This window comes from Manis javanica, chromosome 11, assembly GCF_040802235.1.
Source record: "Manis javanica isolate MJ-LG chromosome 11, MJ_LKY, whole genome shotgun sequence".
In the NCBI taxonomy this organism is placed as follows: domain Eukaryota; kingdom Metazoa; phylum Chordata; class Mammalia; order Pholidota; family Manidae; genus Manis; species Manis javanica.
This window is the reverse complement of record NC_133166.1, coordinates 11,683,604-11,705,602: the sequence shown is the minus strand read 5'-3', so window position 1 is coordinate 11,705,602 and position 21,999 is coordinate 11,683,604. Positions and strand designations below refer to the sequence as shown.

At 36.6% G+C, this 21,999-nt stretch overlaps 1 protein-coding gene and 1 long non-coding RNA gene across 7 annotated transcripts in view; both read right to left on the bottom strand.

The window, feature by feature from the left end:
* The window catches only part of DLG2 (discs large MAGUK scaffold protein 2), a 1,871,010-nt gene that overhangs the window by 1,147,399 nt on the left and 701,612 nt on the right, over nucleotides 1–21,999 (bottom strand). The gene's annotated exons all lie outside the window — the stretch shown is intronic.
* Nucleotides 1,767–3,676, bottom strand: LOC108387714 (uncharacterized). Its single transcript, XR_001850883.3, has 3 exons — nucleotides 3,238–3,676; nucleotides 2,823–3,131; nucleotides 1,767–2,167 (listed from the first exon to the last, which is right to left on the bottom strand). It is a non-coding gene; the product is annotated as an uncharacterized lncRNA (long non-coding RNA).

The window sequence follows — 21,999 nt, the reverse complement described above, 5'->3', positions numbered from 1 at the left end:
TGCTTTATTCTGCCATGCCTGACATGGGAGGGATGTGGATTGCAGACTCGCACTGTCACTGTCACTGCCATGGACTAAGGTGACATGTCCTCTCAGCAGGACTGCTTCTGCAGCTACCTCCCGTCTCAGTTTCCTTTGCTCCTTCCTCCACACAGCAGTCAGACTGACCTTTTCAAAAGAAAGTCTTTTATTTTCAGCTCCCTCTTCAAAACCCTTCAACATTTTCCCTTCTCTGTATGATAAAATCCAAGCCTGAATAGTTAATGAAAAATGGCAATAGACTTTCTAACAAGGTTTCCTATCACACAGGGAGAATGGATGGAAGAGTATTAACAACACTCAATTTGTTGACAATCTATAATATCCCACATCCTTTAGGGGAACCATCTACTTAATCTGTCAGTAATTCCACAGAGTATTAGTAACCCCACTGACAGATGAGGAAGATGGCAGTGGTCAATATAAATGATGAGTGACATATAAGTTGACTTATGTTACATGACTAATAAGTGACCGGAGCAAGATTCAAAGCCCACCACATCACATAAAAGGGGGCATGGGAGAATTCATAGGAACAAAGATGAGCTAGACAGGGGGGTTGGTTAAAAGTATAAAGATAAAGAAACGGGGATTTACCTCAACAGAAAGCCAACTAAGAAACCAGCTATGAAAACTAAAAAATCTTACTACGTCAGATGCATCTCAGATGTGACTCCATGAAGGGGCTTAAAAATCCAGAGTGTTCAGACTTGACTCAATAGTAAATAGAGAAACAATGTTAGGTTTTGAGCTTAAAAGGATGATATTGACTGATCCAATCAGAACTTTTAGAAGAGTAGTCTAGATATGGTCAATGTTATCTCCACCCAAGGAGTTAGGAAGTTCCAAGACAAGAGCCCAAGGGTAAAGTTGTGGGGATAGGGGAAGCTAGCAGGATAGCTGGGGGGTGACACTCTAGGCTGTAAGCAAGTGAAAATGGTCAAAAGCATCAGGCCAGAAGAACAAACTTAGAGACTTTGGCAAAACATGAAAGCAAAGACGGAGAGTCAATTTTTTTTTTTTTTTGGTTGGTAGGTTTACAAAAGTTTTTTAGTATTATTCCTCATAATCCAGATGTATGCTATTTATTTTCTCTTATATGCCTTAAGTACTTCAAAATTTAAAATTGAGATTAAAAAAAAAAAAAGTGTGCAAACTTAAACATAAGTTGCCATGCCAGGACACAAAGCTGAAATGAGGGTGGGTCCAAAAGAACTGGGTAAACGGGGGCAGGAGAGATGTAAATCAGAGCAGAGTCATCAGGTAAGACAGATGGGCATGGGGCTCCGGTTGAGCGGCCAACATTTTACATCTATGTGCTCTGTGGGGAATTCTGAAGCTTCAGTTCTTAAGAAACCAGTCGTTTTTGATATCGTTCATGACGAAGAATGAAGGAAGCTACCAAAGACAAGGAAACAAGCTAGGAGGCTTTTATCATGTTTGAGGTTTGAGGTGTGGAAGACCAAGACTAGAATAGTTGACAAGACCATGGGAAAAATGAACTGAAAGTTCTATTTCAGAGGCAAAAGTAGCAAAAAGTAAATTGGGAAGACAAGAGAACTTGTAGAAAAATCACGTCCAAGATCTTTCTCTGATGTTACTCTACAGTTAACTCCTACACTTCTCTTCCTATTACTGATCTCACGTCTAATTTGCCAGTGAAGCCACAGATGTCCTGCTACAGTGGAAGCAGTGAAGAGGAATGGAGATGTGGGGATGCCAAAACTGAGACACCGTAAAGTCACCTCCATACCATTAACTTGGTTGAAAAGGCAAATGTCATTTTTGAACTCAGTACATCATCTAAGAAACATAATTTCGGCTTCACTGGTTACTGTCAAAAAGCAAAATAATCATTTATTGTACCGTTGTGTGTTGGTGTGCCAAATGATGATTCAGAGCAGTGAGAGAAAGGAGCGGGGCTAATGGCAGGACAATCCCCAGAGAGGGATGCTGCCAACACGGAGGGCAGAGCATCAATTCCCAATCATGCCACAGTGCGTCGGACATGCCACATCAATGGTGAGACTCTAGTTGAGTTTCTCTTCTATTAAGCCTTTCTCAGACTGTCTCCTACCACCACCAGCGGTGCGTGCTTCAGGGAACACAAATACATTTTTATGTAGGCCTGAGTAAAATAAAAATATACAAGGAAAATAAATGAATCACATGTAGTATTATGGTAAATGTATAATTACTTCTAAATAATTGCTGCCCCCTCTGTGAGAGGAATGTACCCCCTTGCCTGGGCTTGGCCATGCGATTTGTTTCCAATAGCCTGTGAGCAGAAGTGACATATGACACTTCTGAATAGAAGCTTTAAGACTCTTCGGATAGCCTCATTTTTCATTATTTTTCTCTCTGCCATAAGACACTCCTATCATAGCACAGAGGTTGTTACCTTCAGCATGCGTCTCAGAATAATGACCCATAATGGACATATAATATAAATGGGGAGTATATTTTATTGTTATAAGCCATTATAATTTGGGATAAGCCTGGGGTAATTCACCAATAAATGGAGTGGAATATCCTAATTCAGATCTACATTAAGATGAGAATTTATGATTTAAGTCCAAAGAAAAGATCTGAGGCTAAGTCATCAAGGCTACATTAAAGAAGTTACAATAGGTTGGATAACTGTAATCACACAGGAAGTACCACTGAAAAACATATATCATCTATAATGAGCAAATATAAAACATTAATTACTATCATGTATTAAGTACTTTTGAATATGTCAGTTAATACACTTAATGATGTATGTAAGTAGTGATACATACACAGCCTCACATACACATCTTCCTCCTCATTCTTCTTGTAATCCTCCTTATCATCTTCATCTCCACCTTACAGATGATCACATGAGCAGGAAGGGGCAGCGCTGCATTCACACCCGGGTCTGTCTCCCTGCACGGCTCTTAACCACCCCCTCCCTTCATTAGTAGCACCTTTCCCGACCCTGGTGTGAGGAGGCAAACCAGAGCCTTTTCAAGTATGTAGCTCTCCCCACTGTCCAGATGAAATCTTGATAGCAGGTCTCTTCTACTTTTTGTCTGGCAGGTGGAGGAACTCAAAGGAACAGGCAGAAGCTAATCGAAAAGGAGAGAGGTCTATAGGTGAGGTAGGAAAGAGTGAAAAACAGTGTTCAGTTAATATCTAGGTTTGTCTTCCAGCTGAGAAGTGAACTCCCCTCACCTTGTGAAATCAGGCAAAACAAAAGCCTTCCCACACAAGTCCCAATGACTCCGATATGCAAAGTACTTGCCTTCACCCTTCATACGTGTAGCATTAAGCTGTCTCAGGAGGAAGACGCTGGGATGATTCCAATGCAGGGATGTTCTGACTGCAGCCTGTACAACTTCAAAATGAGAGGCACTTGATAACAAGCAAGCATATTCATTAGCCCCTGTCTAGATTCCCGGAGAAAACCAACTGGACTTCCCTTAGCACACCTTTGCTTTTCAATTTATCAGACAATATTTAGCTTGGCTTCACTTCAAAAATTACCTCTCTTTCTGAAGTACAAGAACATTTGCAACAAGTAACAATACAGCTCTGAATAAAACTTTCAGCATTTCTCAATCTCAAAAAATGAAAACTGCAAGAGCTGTTGAATTACTGGTTAATTATACCATTAACCCGATGGAAGCAGCTTTGCTCACTCTCTCTCCCCCTCCACTTCCCCCCGCCTCTGACTGCCCCTGTGTCGGTAAGGAAAAGGAAGTACTTCATAGCACACTTTGCAGAGCCGAAAGGGGGCAATGGGGCAACACAACTCCTATAACACTGTACAATTCCAGGAGTTGTACAGATGCAGAATTCTGATGTTCCAGAACCAAAGCAGCACAGGTGTCCATGCTCGCTTTCAACTCTATAGAGACTGAGAGAACAAGGAAAAATAAAAGCAGTTCAGAGCGTTTACAGAGGGCAAGCCAGAAAGAAACGAGGCAAGTTTGAGGCACAGGTGTGTATTGGTTTTATGATATTTCTGGTCTATCTACTTCAAATAGCTGCTGCTTATCCACTCATCCGGTCCTCCAATGTCTTCACTGCATAGTGAAAAATAGACAGGAAGGCATTACCCATGTTACATCACTTGATTTTTCTCAAAAATCAACATCATTATCAGTTCTACTTTATATCTTTGCAAACTGGATAAGGGGGTATATAGCAATGTCTTATTTAAGATTACCCAGTAAGTAAAAAAAAACACAACTCATTAATTTAAACTGACTTCAAGTCTGTGTTTTCTTCTCCTTACAATGAGGAATTAAAGGAATAAAAAGAGTAAAAAATGGCGATGCTCCCTGCCCTGCATTAGGTCTGTGACAGTTTACTGTTTTACTAATTCAGCACTGCCTGATAGAGGTCCGTCCTCTGCCCTTCTAGCCACCTTTACCACCTCATTTAATATACCATCCCTCCAATATCTAAATGGCAGACAAACAATGATATGCAATTAAGTTTGCTCTAAGGGAAAAACAGTTTAATTGTTTCAAAATTCAGTTTCCTTGAGTGCACTGAACCTACTGAAACAGAAATAGTGGCTGCTTGCTCTCAGAGAGCTTGCAATTCATTAAGTTCAGGAAAAATTGAATTCAATTAAGGACCTCTTAAAGGCCAGGTACTCTTCAAAATTTCCAGGAACTGTTGGATAAAAGTGTTGTATTTGAACAGTATCTGCCACAGGCACAGGAGAAGTAATGACAACCTGTCTGTCATGCATTTGCTATGATTCTCCTCCCTCCCTCTCTCCCTCCCTTCCTTCCTTCCTGTCTTTCTCTCTGTCTTTCTCTCCTCCTTTTTCTCTTTCTTTCTGTCTTAGCTCACAGTGAGAAACTTTATTAAAACCAAGAATCCCAGGGACAACACAGAGGGAGAAGTCCAAGTAAATGAGTTTGTATCAGAAACCTGCACTTCGGGGCAGCACCAGTCTAATACCAAATGTTGATACTTAGGTTCTGTAAGGTTGATTTAGACTCTGAAGCAGCAAATCTTTTTGGTCTTCTGGGCTAAAGTTCATTTTACAGGTAATAAAAATAAATGCTTTTGAAGTATGACAAATAAAAATCTGGTCCTTTCAGAAGTCTAAAGTGGCCTTTCTGGGCTTCCAAATGTTATGAACTTTTATGAGCTTACATAATGGTATAACTACAACATGAAAAGGGCAACTCCAGAGACAAAACACAGGAGGGTACAGAGGATGGTGGCCCATGAGTCTTGCAAAACCCAGCAGAACAAAAAAAATAATGAACCTAAACAATTTTTTATTCAAATACTGGATAATGCAACAATCTTAGGCCTGAAAAACGATATAAATAAGTAATCACACATTGTGGAATCAGTGATATACACTGTCTGATTCTACTTATGGATCACTGCACTGGACTGTATTATTTATTTATGTTATTTACAGACCTAAGACTGAAGCCCATATACTCTGCTGAGAGAAACTTTAAGCTGAAAAAAACTGCTGAAGTCCAGTACTCTGGAAAGCAATTTCCCCCAGTTTGGATTATATCCATGGCATTTAACACAAGTGATTAAAACTGCTAATAGCAATTTTGCTGAGCAACTTCCAACAGCTTTTACTGTCTATATCCCAAAGCCTCCTCTGTGCCAGAGCACATCACCTAAAGATGAAGCACAAGAAATGCAAGATGAAATAAGGCATATATTTTGTGTAATTGGAATGTTGGACTGTGCTTTTTAATGAGCAGAAATCATACTTTTCAAAATGAACTATAGAAGGATTTTATGAATTTGCTCTCACTGAACCCAAATCCCAGAGAAGGTAATTGAAAGCCTTCTCTATTTAGTGAATCCAAAGTGAGAAAAGCAAGAATCTGTGATTGATTTTCCTCTATGCCACAGGGTAACCCTGTCCCTACCCCTTCTCTTTCCCAGCAAGTTGAAGCTACTGAGCTCCAGAGTTAATGAATTCCTATCAGTGGGCAGAGGCAGCTGAAAGCCCATGCCAGTTCAGTGTCTAAGTTTTGCTTCAGCAGAATGTTTATTTACTGCTCAGGATCATAAACAGAATAAAATTGGATGGACACCAATATTTATCTCACCCTTACCCCATGCCAGGCATTGCTCTAACTATTTTATACACATCCTATAGGATAGTGATTTAGACCCCACTGGGTTTCCCCATTAACAGCATCATCTCCTTAGTATATTATCCAGCTTCTCTGAGACTCACTTTTCTCATCTTGAAAATGGAACTAATTATTCTTACCTTACTGGGTTGTTATGAAATCAAAGTGAGATAATGGAAGGTTGATTCAGGTTCAGAATCAGCAAACACCTGTGATCTTCTGAGTTAAAGTCCATCTTAAAGGCAAAAAAAATTGCTCTTCCCACAGAACAAAGTTCAGTTTTTTCCTGAAGTCAAGCAGCTTTTTTTGGACTTTCAGATTGCTGTGGACTTCTCAACAACCATTGCACAGAATTATGTACTTATTTCTCAAATAGTGTGTAAAAGGAAAGGGGACAAACATTTATTTAGTCACTCCCTACCATGTGCTAATTTAGAATTGTACATTCTTTATAAAATATAAAGAAAAAAACATAATTTAGTAACCATTTCAAATAGCAGTTTTTACTTTGAAAATAATGGACCAACAGATAACGTTTAATCAGCTGTGATAAGGAAAACAAACAATTTCCTTTAGTTTCTCCAAACTAAATGTTTTAATTCCAAATCTATCCTGAGAACTCCATAAAGCTAAACAAAGTTAAAAGGTAACTGTCCACCGTAGCCCATTTCCCAAGCTCCATCTCCTAAGAATAGATCTTTTCTCGCAAGGTAAACTTTTGCCTTTTCTCCTATTTGTTCACAACCTTCAAGGTAAACATCTCTTCTTCTCCTATTCTTATCCCAAAATCTCTAAATTCCTTGAAATGTTCTTGGCCTGTTGGCTAACAACAAATCCCACAACCTCCTTCTTTTCAGCCCCTGCCACACAGCTAGACCTGGCTGGCAAGTGGAAGGAAAAAATGCATGTGCTGTGGGAAGAAAAAATAGATGGTGAAATAATGGAGGGAGCTGTGTTTTCACAAAAGAAGGAAAAAGAGGCAGGGTGTTAGGAATGAGCATGGAGCCTTGTTGATCATGAGGTTCAGGATAAACATTTTTGGAGGAATAAATTGAGACTATATACTCACAGGTGAGCTTTTCTGATATACACTGTAGGAGTTTGGAGGACTGAGAAAACATGACCAGGATTATTCCCTTTCATCAGTAGAAAACACAAGGATTAATTAATGAATTCCTCTAGTCCATTTCCTTAACTATGTTCCATGGAATACTGGTTTCCTGAAGGGAATAAATAGAAGTAATATTGGGGAAAAATTTTGTTATCAAATAAGTTTGGAAAATGCTAATATTTTGAGTAGCAGGACTTCTCATTGACTTTCATATGGTAACACGTAGTGTGCATCTCTGAAATCGTGATACAGTATGGAGAGTTTCCTCAGTATATTAGAGTTTGCATTGCCTTTCCATTTTAAAAAACAAAAACAAAATCTCTAAAGACACCTTTATCCCATGGAACCTTGGGAAATGTTGTTTTATATGCACTCTGGGCTATTTATACTGTATTTAGGGACAGATTTCAACTCCCAGAGGATCTTTCTGTTTGGGTAATTCCTCTATCCTCAGGGCTTAACATATAGATGACACTCAATAAATATTTACAGGGTTAGTATTTAGAGCTTCAACTCCGGAGGTAGACAAGCCATATTCTCATCTTTCTGAGTTGGCTGCTTGACAGATATGAAATTTTCTAAGTCTCTAATTCCTCATGATAAAATGGGGATAATATTTTCTTCAGAGGGACATGTAAACTTGGGGAGTAACTTATAAAATGCATACAAAGAGCTCAGCACAATGACCTGCACCTGGGAGTTCTACAATAAATGCTATCTTTATTATTGTTATTCTTATGTAATGATTTCTCCTGGTATGTAGTTCTTCAGCACCAAAGCTTGTCTGGGAAGCAGCCATCTATTTCAAAGGCTATTACACTGAATACATTTTTAATGCTATCTAATCAGTAAATATACACACGTTAACAAGATTATAAGAAGTCATTGAAAAGAGTGAGCTATGTTGATGTCTGGTTACCTATTCTCCCAGTTACGTTGTACAACATAAAACTGAATAACAAACACTCAAATGACCTTAAGCTTCACTAGGCCCCCAGATCATCTCTGCTACTAAAATAGAACCAGGAATTATAAGTTGGCTTCATAGCCTTAGAAGAAAGACGACAGGGGAGCAGGAACTCTGAACTCAGAAATCCAGCTCTTGGTTTTTTGCTTCACTGACATACCCTGAGGCAGTTACTAAGTATCTTTATGCATGGTTTTCTCATTATCTCTGTAAAATAGGTATAACTTTCACAGGATTCCTGTAAGGGATTCAGTAATTAATAATTATACAAGGGAGTCTGAAAATTCAGGCCATATTAACCATAGATTTGCTAATAACTCCAATGCTGTACTTTTTGTAAGGAAACTGGTGAGGCTGGAGAGGAACCTGTATCATCTGAGTGTCAACGTGCCAGTCACTGTGCTTCATTTAATTCCACCACGACAATTTCAGACAGGGCACTGGATCCGGTTCTTGTTTTAAAAAACAGGAAAATACAATCCAGAGATATTAAGAAAGTTGTCCAAGGATACCCACACTATAAAATCAGCATTTAAAATATCTGATGGACTTCAAAGCATCTGTATTTTCATTGTACTACTCTAACACCCCGTATCATTGTTTTTCATTCATTTCTTTAACACTTGCTCTAATGCCAGGGACCGTCTTCATCTGAGGTCATTCAAAAAAGAGAAAGACACAAAACAAACTGAAACCAAAGTGAGGTATCACCTCATACCTTTTAGAATGGCTATCATCAAAAAGACAAGAAATAACAATTGTCAGAGAAGACATGGAGAAAAGGAAATAAAGAGAATACTTGTGTACTGTTGGTAGGAATGTAAATTGGCACAGAAACTATGGAAAGCAGTATGAAGTTCAAAAACTTAAATGTAGAAATACCATGTGACTCAGCAATCCCACTTCTGTGTATATTCCCAAAGGAAACAAAAATGCTACGTTGAAGAGATATCTGCACCCGAATTTTTATTGCAACATTATTCACAATAGCCAAGATAGCCTATGTGTCCATCAACAGATGAATGGATAAGTAGGTTGTGGTGTATATATATACAGTGAAATTTAATTCAGCCTTAAAAAAAGAAGGAAGTCCTGACATTTGTGACAACATGGATGGACCTTGGGGGCATTATACTAAGTGAAGTAAGTCAGACAGAGACAAATATTGCATGGTTTCATTTATATGTGGAATCTAAAAAAAAAAAAAAGTTCAAAGAAGTAGTTTGATAGTGCCAGAGGCAGGGTTAAGGAATGGAGACAATGGGTGAAGCTCAAAGGGTAAAAACTTTCACTTACAAGATGAATAAATTCTGGGGATCTAGTATACAGCATGTTGACTGTAGTTAACAATACTGTATTGTATACCTGGACGAGAGATCTCATCACAAGGTAAAGAAATGCAACTATATGAGATGATAGAGAGTAAGTAAAATTAATTGTGGTAATCATTTTGCAATATATATATATATATAAATAAAATTATGTTTTATACCTTAAATGAGCACAATGTTATAGGTCAACTATATCTCAATAAAACTGGAAAGAAATAAGAAAGACAGCCTTTGCTCTCAAGGATCTAACTTGATCTCAACCTCATCTTTGTGTAGTGCTTTTTGTAATGGAAGGATTATTTTATACCCTGTCTTCTATTTCTGACAATACCTAATATCATTCCATAACACTGACTTACTTTTCTATTTAAAAATCTGTAATTTTATTTGGAGTGTGCCCAAATACAGAGCCCCCAAATGAATACCCATTACCCATAAAAAGTACTTTCTAGCAAGTTTATGCTTACGAATATATTTTTTCTCTATACATGAGTATATATTTCACTTATATTTTTATGAATAAAATTTTTTTAAATGGAAAGGATAGGAAGAAATGATCTAAAATTTGCACCTGCTCCATTGGGCAGATCCCCAGAATTTCATCTTGCTTCCCTTTTGTGTAATTTGAAGTTACTGAATTTAAGTGGAGAATAATTCTAGACAAGACTTCCAAGGAAGAAGAGCGTGGAATACCTGAGTTTGAGAAGGTAAGAGTGGGAATGGGAGCAAGGTGGATGACCTTAAATAAAATAAGAACACCTTGCAACCCCTGTCCATTCCCCTAGATGGCTCCCCGTGCCAAGCAGCTTCGTATCAGTGAAAACTGCCCTAAATCTCAACCTGCTTATTTTAGCTCATTTGTAATCACAGTCAGACAGGCAGAAGGAAGCAAAGAGTTCAATCCTTTTTTGATTTCATGAATCATCAGACAAATGTGCTGAATGAAGAAGGGAGGTAGAAGAACACTGTCCCACTGCTACAGGAATTGCCACCTAAATAAAGCATGGGGGCATTCAGGAGAGCCTGAGTATTAAACAGAGAGGAGTATCAGCGAATTGATGAGTGGAATGATCGATGTAACCTTGACAACATTCATCTTCCACCCCCCGCCCTGCAGTGACATATCACTATTCTTGCTAATACATACAGAATCGTGGTTCCCCAAGTATGGTTCCTAGACCAGCAGCAAGAATGTCATACGAAAACTTAAAAGAAATGCACCCTCGGGTCCCATACCAGATCTACTGAATCAGAAACTGGATCAGTAGCTTGTGCTCTTGATTCTGTTGCATGCCAAAGCTGGAGACCACTGACCTAAGACTATTCACACACACAAGCAAAGAAAACACTACTTAGCATTTTACCCTGAGTATTATTTTTAATTGGGAAAGAAAAGGATTCAACATTAACTAAGCTCCTATTATGAATCAGACACCTGACATTTCATTTAATAGCCATAAAATTATTAGGTACATATTATGACACCCATACATCTCAAATACCATGGCAGGGGCCTCCCCTGAAATTACTGTCAATAATAAGCCTCCCTCAAAGTGCTGCCCATTGTTTATTAGTAGTTCCCAGGATGAAGCGTTGATCTCCCTCGGAAAAGTCCCCTTTACCAATGACTCATACTGGACACAGAGTGGATCCTGTCTTTATTTTGTCCCAAATTCAAAACAGATTAAAGATTAAAACAAAAAGGAGGATTCTATGTCATATGTATCAAACAGGCAAAAATCACTTCAGTATTGGTGGGGAAGCAAACATTTCTGTTAGGAGTGTCAATTTTTACAACCACTCAGGAAGGCGCCTTGGCCATGCTTCAAAGGCAAAGATGGGCACATCTCCCACCCGGTAATCTCACTTTTACGCATAAACCCTAGAAACTCTGGTGCAATTGCACAAGGAGATGTGCATAAGAATGTTCACTGCAGAATTGTTCATAATAGCAAAACTTAGAAACAATCAGTAGGGGGACAAACTGTTCAATCAGTCACTACATTACTGTGCAGCAGCAAAAGTGGGTGAAAGGAAAATGATCACATAAGGAAAAACACCATGTGATACCATTTAGGTAAAGGATTAAAATGCACAAAATAGTATCACATAGTGTTTATAGTTATATAGGTAGGTAAAGAGATACAAGCATGGATAGATCTGATACATAACTACATCAAGACTAGGATTACCTTTGGGTAAGAAAGAAGTTGGAAGGGACAAAGGGATTCAGATTCAGCTTTGCTGTGCCTGTTTTGTTTCCTAGAAGTGGTATTGGGAAGGAAACACAAAAATATTAACATATCTTAGCTCTGGATTTGAAGCACATGGATGATTTTTTTTGTGTGTTATTTGATCAGTTACTGTATTGTTTTCCATGTTTCTCTGTTTGCTTCCAGTATTCCGTAATTTAAAAAAATAGAAAAATCAAACATTAATTTGGATATGAATACTTCGAAAAGTTTACTAAGTACTCTGATAACACTAGGTGTAAGCTTTCAACTTCTTTTTGCCTGTTTTCTTCACTGAGACATTGAATTTAGAACAGCACCTGGTAAGTAGTAGGCATCCCATAAATACTTATTCTATGAACAAATGGATCTTATTTTTATACAAGTTAAAAGTTTTTTAAAAAACATCGTCTTTTAAAAAACCCTCCACACAATAAAATGTCTCCATTTTCCAGCATTCCTTTTTAGTCTTGTTCAATATGCATATTGTTTTGCAGTGTAACCAAAGTGAATATATCATTTTTATTTTTCACTTAACATTATAGAAATACTCCTACCTGTTCTAATCTTCATTCTTTCTAAGAAAATCCTCATTTGTTGCATCATAATGTACTTAACCAATGTTCTAGAGGTTTCCAATAGTTGCACTATTATAGATGTTATTGTGATAAAAATTTCTACTTGGAGAGTTTTGTTCTTATATAGCTTTCTACTTACGCTAGATTATTGACTAAAGATGAATTTCTAGAAATGATATTCCTGGGTAGATGGGGTTTGGACATTTTTACGGCTATTCCCATTGCCTATATTCTGAAATGGTTATAAAAATTTACATTGCCACCAGCAGGGAACAAAAGTACCATGTCATCCCTTCCTCTCCCTATTCATCTCATAAGACTCCCAGTCTCAGCGTCACAGGGTTCTGATGGACTGGAAAGATAAAAAAGCCCAACCTCCTAATAATGAAGAAACTTACTGGGTTTCCACTATAAACATGGTGCTATCTTAAATGCTTAAAACAAATTCTTTCTGCTTTTCATAACTTCTGCTTTTCATTGCTTGGTAAGGTTTATTATCTCCACTTTATAGATGCTAAGACCAAGATTCTTGAAGGCTAACTAACTTTACTGGGGTCACCAGCTAATGTGTCATGGCTAAGAATTCAAAATCCACCATCTTCCTATTATTTCACTGTGTTTTCTCAATGAACAAGGCTTGAGGTATGAAGGTAGCACCTGCATTTTGACTACTGGAGCAGGGTAGCTTCGAAGAGATACATTCTAGACGTTCTGAACTATCACTAGCAGGAAAAGACTAGATGATCTTTTGCTCTCCAACACACTTTACTTACTATGGCCGCCCACATACGCCCCCATGCAGAGTACTGTCAAGGCCAGAAAAGCTTTCTGCAGCTCTACCTACTCACCAGCTAAGGCACCATTCTCACAGAAAGGCTTTGGGTATCAGGGGAAGGATCTAAATAAATGGCCCCCAGTATTTACACTGGAAGAGCAATACTGAGTATCCCTAAAGCTTTGGGATTATCCAGGGGAAGGATCTAAATAAATGGCCCCCAGTATTTACAATGAAAGAGCAATTCTGAGTATCCCTAAAGCTTTGGGATTATCCAGAGGAAGGATATAATGAATATTTGTACAGGTTATTTGTGTGTATGTATGTGTGTGTGTGTGTGTACATTTGTGCATCCATTCATGCATGTATGGGGTATATGGACTGCCAGTCTTATTATGTTTTACTGCCAACAAATCCATCGCATGACCCAATGCACACACACAGGCAAAAACTGGTCAGGATATGTAAGTGGCAGGACTCTGAGAGGCACAGGTGGGTACATTTCTACCAATTATGTGTGACTTGATGGTAAGAATAGGAATTTGGAATCATCTGTCCTGAGATTCCCATTCTGCCACTCATTCACCATATGATCTTAGATAGGTGACTTGACACAGGTTTTCTATCTATATATCTAATAGTAGCAGTATCACTGGATTGATTATAATGAACATAGTCCTCAAGATGCACTAAGCACATTAAACGTATTTGGGCTACCACCACCATTATCATCATCATCATCATTCATCTATATAATGTGGAGATCTATATGACTTTGCAGGATCTTGAGTGAGGATACAGGATACATGGAGATAATATGGGTAAAGTGGCTAGCATAGCACTTAGCATAGCACAGAGTATATCTAAAATGCCTATATCGGTTTAGGTTTATACTGGTGATCTCAAGTACATGGAAATGAAGAGCCCCTCTCCACATTCCAAAACCTCACCTCATCATTCCAAAGACTACCCATCCTGAGGTACCTGAATGCTCTCAGGCTCTTCTCTGCCTCATCCTCACTTCTCCCAAAGGCCCCTCCTGTTTTCTTATTCTTCTCAGCTCTCAGCTGCTGTACACCTCTCTCATTCTCTTCCTTTATTTTTATTTTTCTTCTTTTGTCAGCCTCTAGTTAATTTTTCCCTTGCCTGCTATCCCGTCTCTAGGTCTCCAGATAGGATAAATTAATTGAAAGTCAAAGAACACTAAGTAAACCAAGTAACATGTATGGTCATTTTAAGTAAAGTCTGTTGCATGTGATTTGTATGAACATTTTTTTAAATCATACATTTAAAAAGATTCATATAATAGGTTAACTTGTTCTGCAGTGCATATATTTAAAAGACTGTTTTGGATATATCATTTAACTTATTACTTATGTGAACATTTTCCTTGTTACTTGAAGTGAAAAAATGAATTTATTAATATGTAAATCACATGCAGATTCTAAGAATATGCATATTAATGCTGTATTAAAGAATGGTTGCATTTTAAGATAGAAAGAACTTCCATAGAAGCAAATACAGATTTTATTATTCAAATCACAGACTTAATCAAATAGCAATTACTGTTGCAGTGTCTTTTTAAAATATACCTAACAGTTAACCACTAAAATATTCCGTTAACCTATGATCACGTGAAGGAACATTCCTAGTAGATGGTGAATGGTTTAATGAAAATAACAGAAGACTTCAGATTCAGATATCTGAATTTGAAACATGGTTACCCAATTAATTCCCTGTGTGAATCTCACATTTCTAATCTTCACATTTCCTTTCTGTAAATTGAGAACAATTATACTAACTTTGTAGGATTATATAAACATATATACTATATATAATAATTATATTAACTTTGTAGGATTTGAGTGATTTAATGAATATATGACAGTTACAATTTCAGGTACTGGTGTATAACAATAAGCAGAACAGACAAAAGTTCTTGCTGTCTTGGAGCTACATTCTAATGGAGGACAAAGACAATAAATAACTATATAATTTATAAAAATAATACAGGCAATGCCTTGTTTTATTGTGCTTTACAGATATTGTGTTTCTTTTACAAATTTGAAGGTTTACAGCAATACCATATCAAAGAGTCTGTTGGCACCATGTTTCCAACAGTATTTGATGACTGTGTCTCTGTGTTACATTTTTTATAATTCTCACAATATTTTAAACTCATTATTATTATATTTGTTAGATGATCTGATCTATGGTTGGTGTTCTTTGATGGTATTATTGTAACTGTTCGGAGGTGCCACAAACTGTGCCCATGTGAGAGATGGCCAACATAATAAATGTGTGTTCTGACTCCTGCACTGATTGGCTGCTCTACCGTCTCTCTCCCTATCTTCAGGCCTACCTATCTGCTGAGAAACAATATTGAAATTAGGCCAACTAATAACCCTATAATGGCCCCTAAGTAAGTAAAAGGAAGAGTTGAACATTTCTCACTTTAAATTGGAAACTAGAAATGATTAAGTGTAGTGAGGAAGGTGTGCAAAAAGCTGAGACAGTCCAAAAGGTAGGACTATTGCACCAAACAGACAGCCAAGTTGTGTATGCAAATAAAAAGTACTTGAAGGATACTAAATATGCTACTCCAGTGAACATTGTAAACATATATCTCAAGAATCAAGAAAAGTCTCAAATAAATGACCTAACTTCATACCTCAGAGAACTAGAAAGAGAAGAATAGCCCAAAATCATTACAAAGAGCAAAATAACAATGATTTAAGCAGGAATAAATAACATTAAACTTAAAAAATGATAGTGAAAATAAATGAAACTAAAATCTGGTTTCTTGAAAAGTTCAACAAAATTGACTAGCTTTTAGCTAGACTCACCAAGAAAAAAGAGAGCACTCAAATAAAATCAGAAATGAAACAGAAGATGTTAAAACTCATACCACAGATACAAAAAAGGATCATAAGATTCTATGATGAAAAATTATAAGGCATAGGATTGGACAGCCTAGAAGAAATAGATACGTTCCTGGAAACATACAACCTACTAAGACTGAGTCTTGATGAAACAGAAACATCTGAACAGACAGATAACCAGTAAGGAGATTGAATCAGTAACCAAAATAGCCAAAAAAACAAAACTGAGGATCAGAAGGCTTCACTGGTGAATAACACATTCAAGGAGGAATCAATACCAATCTTTCTCAATCTTTTCCAAAATATTGAAGAAGTGGGAACTGCCCTGAATTCATTTTATGAGGCCAGCATTACCCTGATAACTAAACCAGACAAGGACAACACAAGAAAAGAAATTACAGGACAATATCCCTGACAAAAATAGATGAAACAATCCTCAACAAACCAAATGAAGAAGGTCATGCACAATGATCAAGGGAGATTACTCCAGGGATGCAAGGATGGTTCAACATCTGCAAATCAGTCAATATGATACACCACATTAAAAAAGGAAAAGATAAAATCATACAATCATCTCAATAGATGCTGAAAAAGCATTTAACAAAATTCAACATCCATTTATAAGAAAAATTCTCAACAAAGAGAGTACAGAGGGAACATACCTCAACGTAATAAAAGCTATATATGATAATCTCACAGCTAACATCATACCCAATGGTTAAAGGCTGAAAACTTTTCCTCTCAGTTCGGGAAGAAGACAAGGATGGCACACTCTTGCAACTTTTATTCTTCATGGTACTGGAAGTCCTAGCCAGAGTAATTAGGCAAGAAAAAGAAACAAAAGGCATCCAAATTGGGAAAGAAAAAAGAAAACTGTTCTTTATTTGCAGATGACATGCTATTATATACAGGTAACCCTAAAAACCCCATCAAAATACTGTTAGAATGAACAAATTCAGTAAAGTTGCAAGATACAAAATCAATTTGCAAAGATGTGATGCATTTCTATACACTAATAGTGAATTATCACCAAGACAAATTAAGAAAACAATCCAATCTACAACTGCATCAAAAAGAATAAAATACATAGGAATAAACTTAATCAAGGAGGGAAAAGACCCATATGTTGAAAACTACAAGACACTAATGAAAGAAATTGAAATGAACAAATAAATGGAAAGACATTCTATGCTCTTTGATTGGAATACTGGATCAGTATTGCTAAAATGTCCATACTACCCAAAGCAATCTACAGATTCAGTGCAATCCCTATCAAAATTCCAATGCCATTTTTTCAAAGAAATAGAACAAAAAATAAATCCTAAAGTTTTCATGAAACTATAAAATACTCCAAACATTCAAGGCAACTTTGAGAAAGAAGAACAAAGCTAGAGGCATCACATTCTCTGATTTCAAACTCTATTACAAAGCTACAGTACTTAGAAGAGTAAGTTATTGGCATAAAAACTTACACAAAGTCAATAAAACAGAATAGTGAGAGGCCAGAAATAAACCCACACGTGTATTGGCAATCAATTCACAACAAATGTATTGGCAATAAATTTACAACAAAGGAGCCAATAACACTCAGTGGAGGAAAGAAAAGTCTCTTGAATAAACAGTGTTGGGAAAAGAAAGAAACTTGACCATATCTCACACCATACAAAAAAAAATTAACTCAAAAAGGATTAAGCCTGAGCATTAGATATGAAACCATAAAAGTCCTAGAAGAAAACGTAGTAAGCTCCTTGACATAGGTCTTGGCATTGATTTCTTGAATCTGACACCAAAATCAAAAGCAGCCAAAGCTAAAATAAACAGGTGATATTACATCAAACTGAAAACCTTCAATACAACAAAAGAAATAAAGTGAATACACAACCAACTGAATGGGAGAAAATGTTTACAAATCATACATCTGACAAGGGCCTAATATCCAAAATATATAAAAAACTCATACAAATTAGTAGCCAAAAAACACAATTAAAAAATGGGCAGAATATCTGAAAAGACATTTTTCAAAAGAAGACATACAGATGGCCAATGACATGAAAAGATGCTCAACAACATTACTCAGCAGGGAAATGCAGGTCAAAACCACAATGAGGTATCACTTCATGCCTGTTAGAAAAATTATCATCGGAAAGACAAGAGATAACAAGGTTGGTAAGGATGTGGAGAAAAGAGAACCCTGTGTACTGTTGGTTGGAACATAAATTGGTGTAACCAGTCTGGAAAACAGGTGGAAGGTCCTCAAAAATGAAAAATAAGACTACCATATGATCCAGAAATTCCACTTGGGTATTTATCCAAAAGAAAACACAAAAACACTAACACAAAAAGATATCTTTACCATCATATTCATTGCATTCTTATTTATAATAAATAGTTTAATGCCAATTGATGGATGAATGGATAAAGAAATTGGGATTTTATATGTATAAATATATATATATATATATCATATATATATAATGAATATAATGAATATTTTTTAGCCAAACAAAAGAATGAAATCTACCCCTTTACAACACATGGATGGACCTCAAGGGCATTATGCTAAGTGAAATAAGGGAAAGAAAAATACTGTGCAATCTTTCTTATATATGGAATCTTAGATTCTTACAAAAATTAAAAATTAAAAAGCTCATAGCTACAAAGAACAGATTGGTGGTTGCCAGAGGCAGGGGTTGGGGGATGGGAGAAATGGGTAAAGGTGGTCAAAAGTTTGAAAAGAAAAAGAAGTCTTTGGCAGATTTTTTTAAAAATCGAAATGTTGCCAGCATGATATTATTAGGATTTATTACACTATTAGTGAGCAAAATAACAGCACACCATGGAGTATAAACAATATAAAATCAAGAATCCAAGGAATAATCAGCCTCTCTCTTGATTTTGATTACCTACTAAGAAGCTCAGAAATGTCTGGCAAAATTTGATGAGTTCAAACACACACACAGTATAGTGGGTTGAAAATCCTGTTCAATGCATTCAGAGGTGCCAGTAAAGGCTATTTCTTTGTTTTGTATAACTGATACTCCACTTTCCTTTGAGGCAGAAAAAGATAGAGGTTGGAGAGAAATGTTGTACAATCTTCCAGGATAAATACATTTAATTCTTTTCTAGTAAAAACAAAAAAAGATTACATCAAAGGTATTAAACCTCAGAAAAACTTGTGGTTATACCTAATAAACTCTCTTGGTTAGAAAAGACAGATTCTAAGACTCTTAAGGATGTTGTCCCATAGACTCTGAGACTAAAGTTAAAAGGAGCCTATTTCAGAGATTTTTGGTTCTGTCTCCTGAGGTGCATTTAGAATCTGATACACAGGAAACTTAACAGTTTTTAAAAGAATTATATGAACTTAGAAAGGAACAGAGATAGTTCAAAGAAAAGAGACCTTTGGGTTCCCGACTTTTTACAGGCAGAAAGAGTACAAGAAAGCTATTCACCTGTAAACATAGGCCATTTGTTAAGAAAGAAAAGGTGACTCAGAATAAAGATCCAGGAGTCCAGATAATAGAGATAACTGAGGAGAGAATTCCCAAAGAGCACAACTGACATACATTATCAACATACTTTTTCTGCCCAGAACAGTGAATTGATGGCATATGCCTAGCTAGATTTCAGAATTATTAAAGTCAGTGAATACTATGCGACTCCCCATTTATAGCTTCTTAAATGGGAGTATCTACTGTGGTACTTCTATCCCTGTCTCACTATTTTATGTTGGACATGTAGGGACCAAATAACTTATGCCCTTGATTCACAGGTATTCAGGTTTTGTGGAATCTTATCTGGATCTACACCTAATTTAGATGATAAAATCCTGGACTTTAAGCATGAGCCTGATACTTTAATGAGGATGCTTTTGGCTTAGAGGAATTTTGCATGATGGAAAGACATGGATCATTTGGGGCCAGAGGCAGATTACAGTAGACAGCCTCTAAAAATGGCCCCCAATGAACCACAACTTCGGTTACTCTTGCCTTTGGGTAGCATCCTCCCACAGTTTTGCTGGGCTGACCTTTAACTAATAATAATGCAACACAAATAAGACTGCCCATTCCAGGACTATGACTAAAAAAGGTATGACAATTGGACAACTTTTATTTGAGAAGGGAGCAAAGAATATTCAATGGAGAAAAGATAGACTTCAGTAAGTGGCTCTGGGAAAACTAGATATTCACATGTAAATGAATAAAACTTGGCCCTAATCTCATACCACTCACAAAAGTTAACTTGAAATGAATTAAAGACTTAAAATTAAGACTTGAAACCATAAAAACCCTAGAAGAAAAGAGAGTTAAAAAGCTCCTTTACTGGTCTTTGTAACAATTTTTTAAAAAAATCATACCTAAAGCACAAGCAACAAAACAAAAGTAAGTAAGTGGGACAACATCAAACTAAAAAGCTTCTGCACAGCAAAGGAAACCATCACCAAAATAAAAAGGCAACTTACAGAATGGGAAAAAATATTTGTAAATCATATATCTGATAAAGGGTTAAAATCCAAAATACATTAACTACTTATACAACTCAATAGCAAAAATCAGTCCAATTAAAAAATGGGCAGAGAAACTGAACAGATATTTTTCCAAAGAAGACATAGAGATGGCCAACAAGTACATAAAAAGGTGCTCAGCATCATTAATCATTAGAGAAATGAAAATCAAAACCACAATGAAATACCCTTCATGCTTATTAGAATGGCCATCATCAAAAAGACAAGAGATAATTAATGTTGGTACGGATGTAGGGAAATTCCTTTAATTCCTTTTGTGTACTGTTGGTGGGATTATAAATTGGTAGAGCCACTATGGAAAACAGTATGGAGGTCCCTCAAAAAAATAAAAATATAACTACCATACGATCTAGCAATTCCATTTCTGCAAATACATCCAAAGGAAATGAAGACACTAATTCAAAAAGATATCTGCACCCCCATGCTCATAGTAGCATTACTTACAATATCAAAGACATGGAAACAACCTAAGTGTCCATCAAGGGATAAATGGATAAAGAAGTTATGGTATATAGGAATGTTATTTTATCATTAAAGAAAAAGAAAGAAATTCTACCATTTGCAACAACATGGATGGACCTTGATGGTATTAAATGATAAGTCAAAGAAAGATAAACACTGAATGACCTCACTGATATGTAAAATCTAAAAATAAATGAACAAACTCATGAATATACATAACAGATGGGTGGGTACTAGAGGTGGGGATATTACATGAAGGTGATCAAAAGGTACAAACTTCCAGTTATAAGATAAATAAATATTAGGGATAAAATGTGCAACATAATGACTATAGTTAACACTTCTGCATGATATGTAAGAAAGTTGTTAAGTGAATGGACACTAAGATTTCTCATGACAATGAGAAAAATTTTGTAATTTTCTTTTTATTGTATCATTTTGTATCAACAGAGATGACAGATTTAACTAAATCATTGTGGTGATTATTTCACAATATATGTAATTCAAATAATCATGCTGTACACCTTAAACTTATATAGCAGAATATGTTAATTATCTTTCAATAAAGCTGTAAAAAGTAAAGTAAAAAACAATGCATTACAACTTCCAGTTTTGTGCTTTAGGAAGTTTAAGTCACCACAGAAGATGCACGGATGCCTATCCAGAGAGCCCATCCGGCTAGAGGGCACATGGAAAAAGAAGCAGAGAGGTGGGATTCTGAGAGGAACCTCATGAGATGAAGAAAGGCCAGCCTGTCGAGGATCTGAACCATTCCTTCAGATAAATCTAGCCCAGCTCTGTCTGCAAAGCCAGAGACCCTAAATGAGACCAAAGACTTCCCAACTCAAATCAGTCAACCCACAGAACAGTCAGTAATAATAAAACGGCTCTTGTTTTAAACAACTTCTGTTTGCTGGAGTTTTTTGCTATTCAACAGTAAAACTTCTGGAGTAGTTTGCTACTCAACAATAAAATCTAAAACAGCATGTCACTC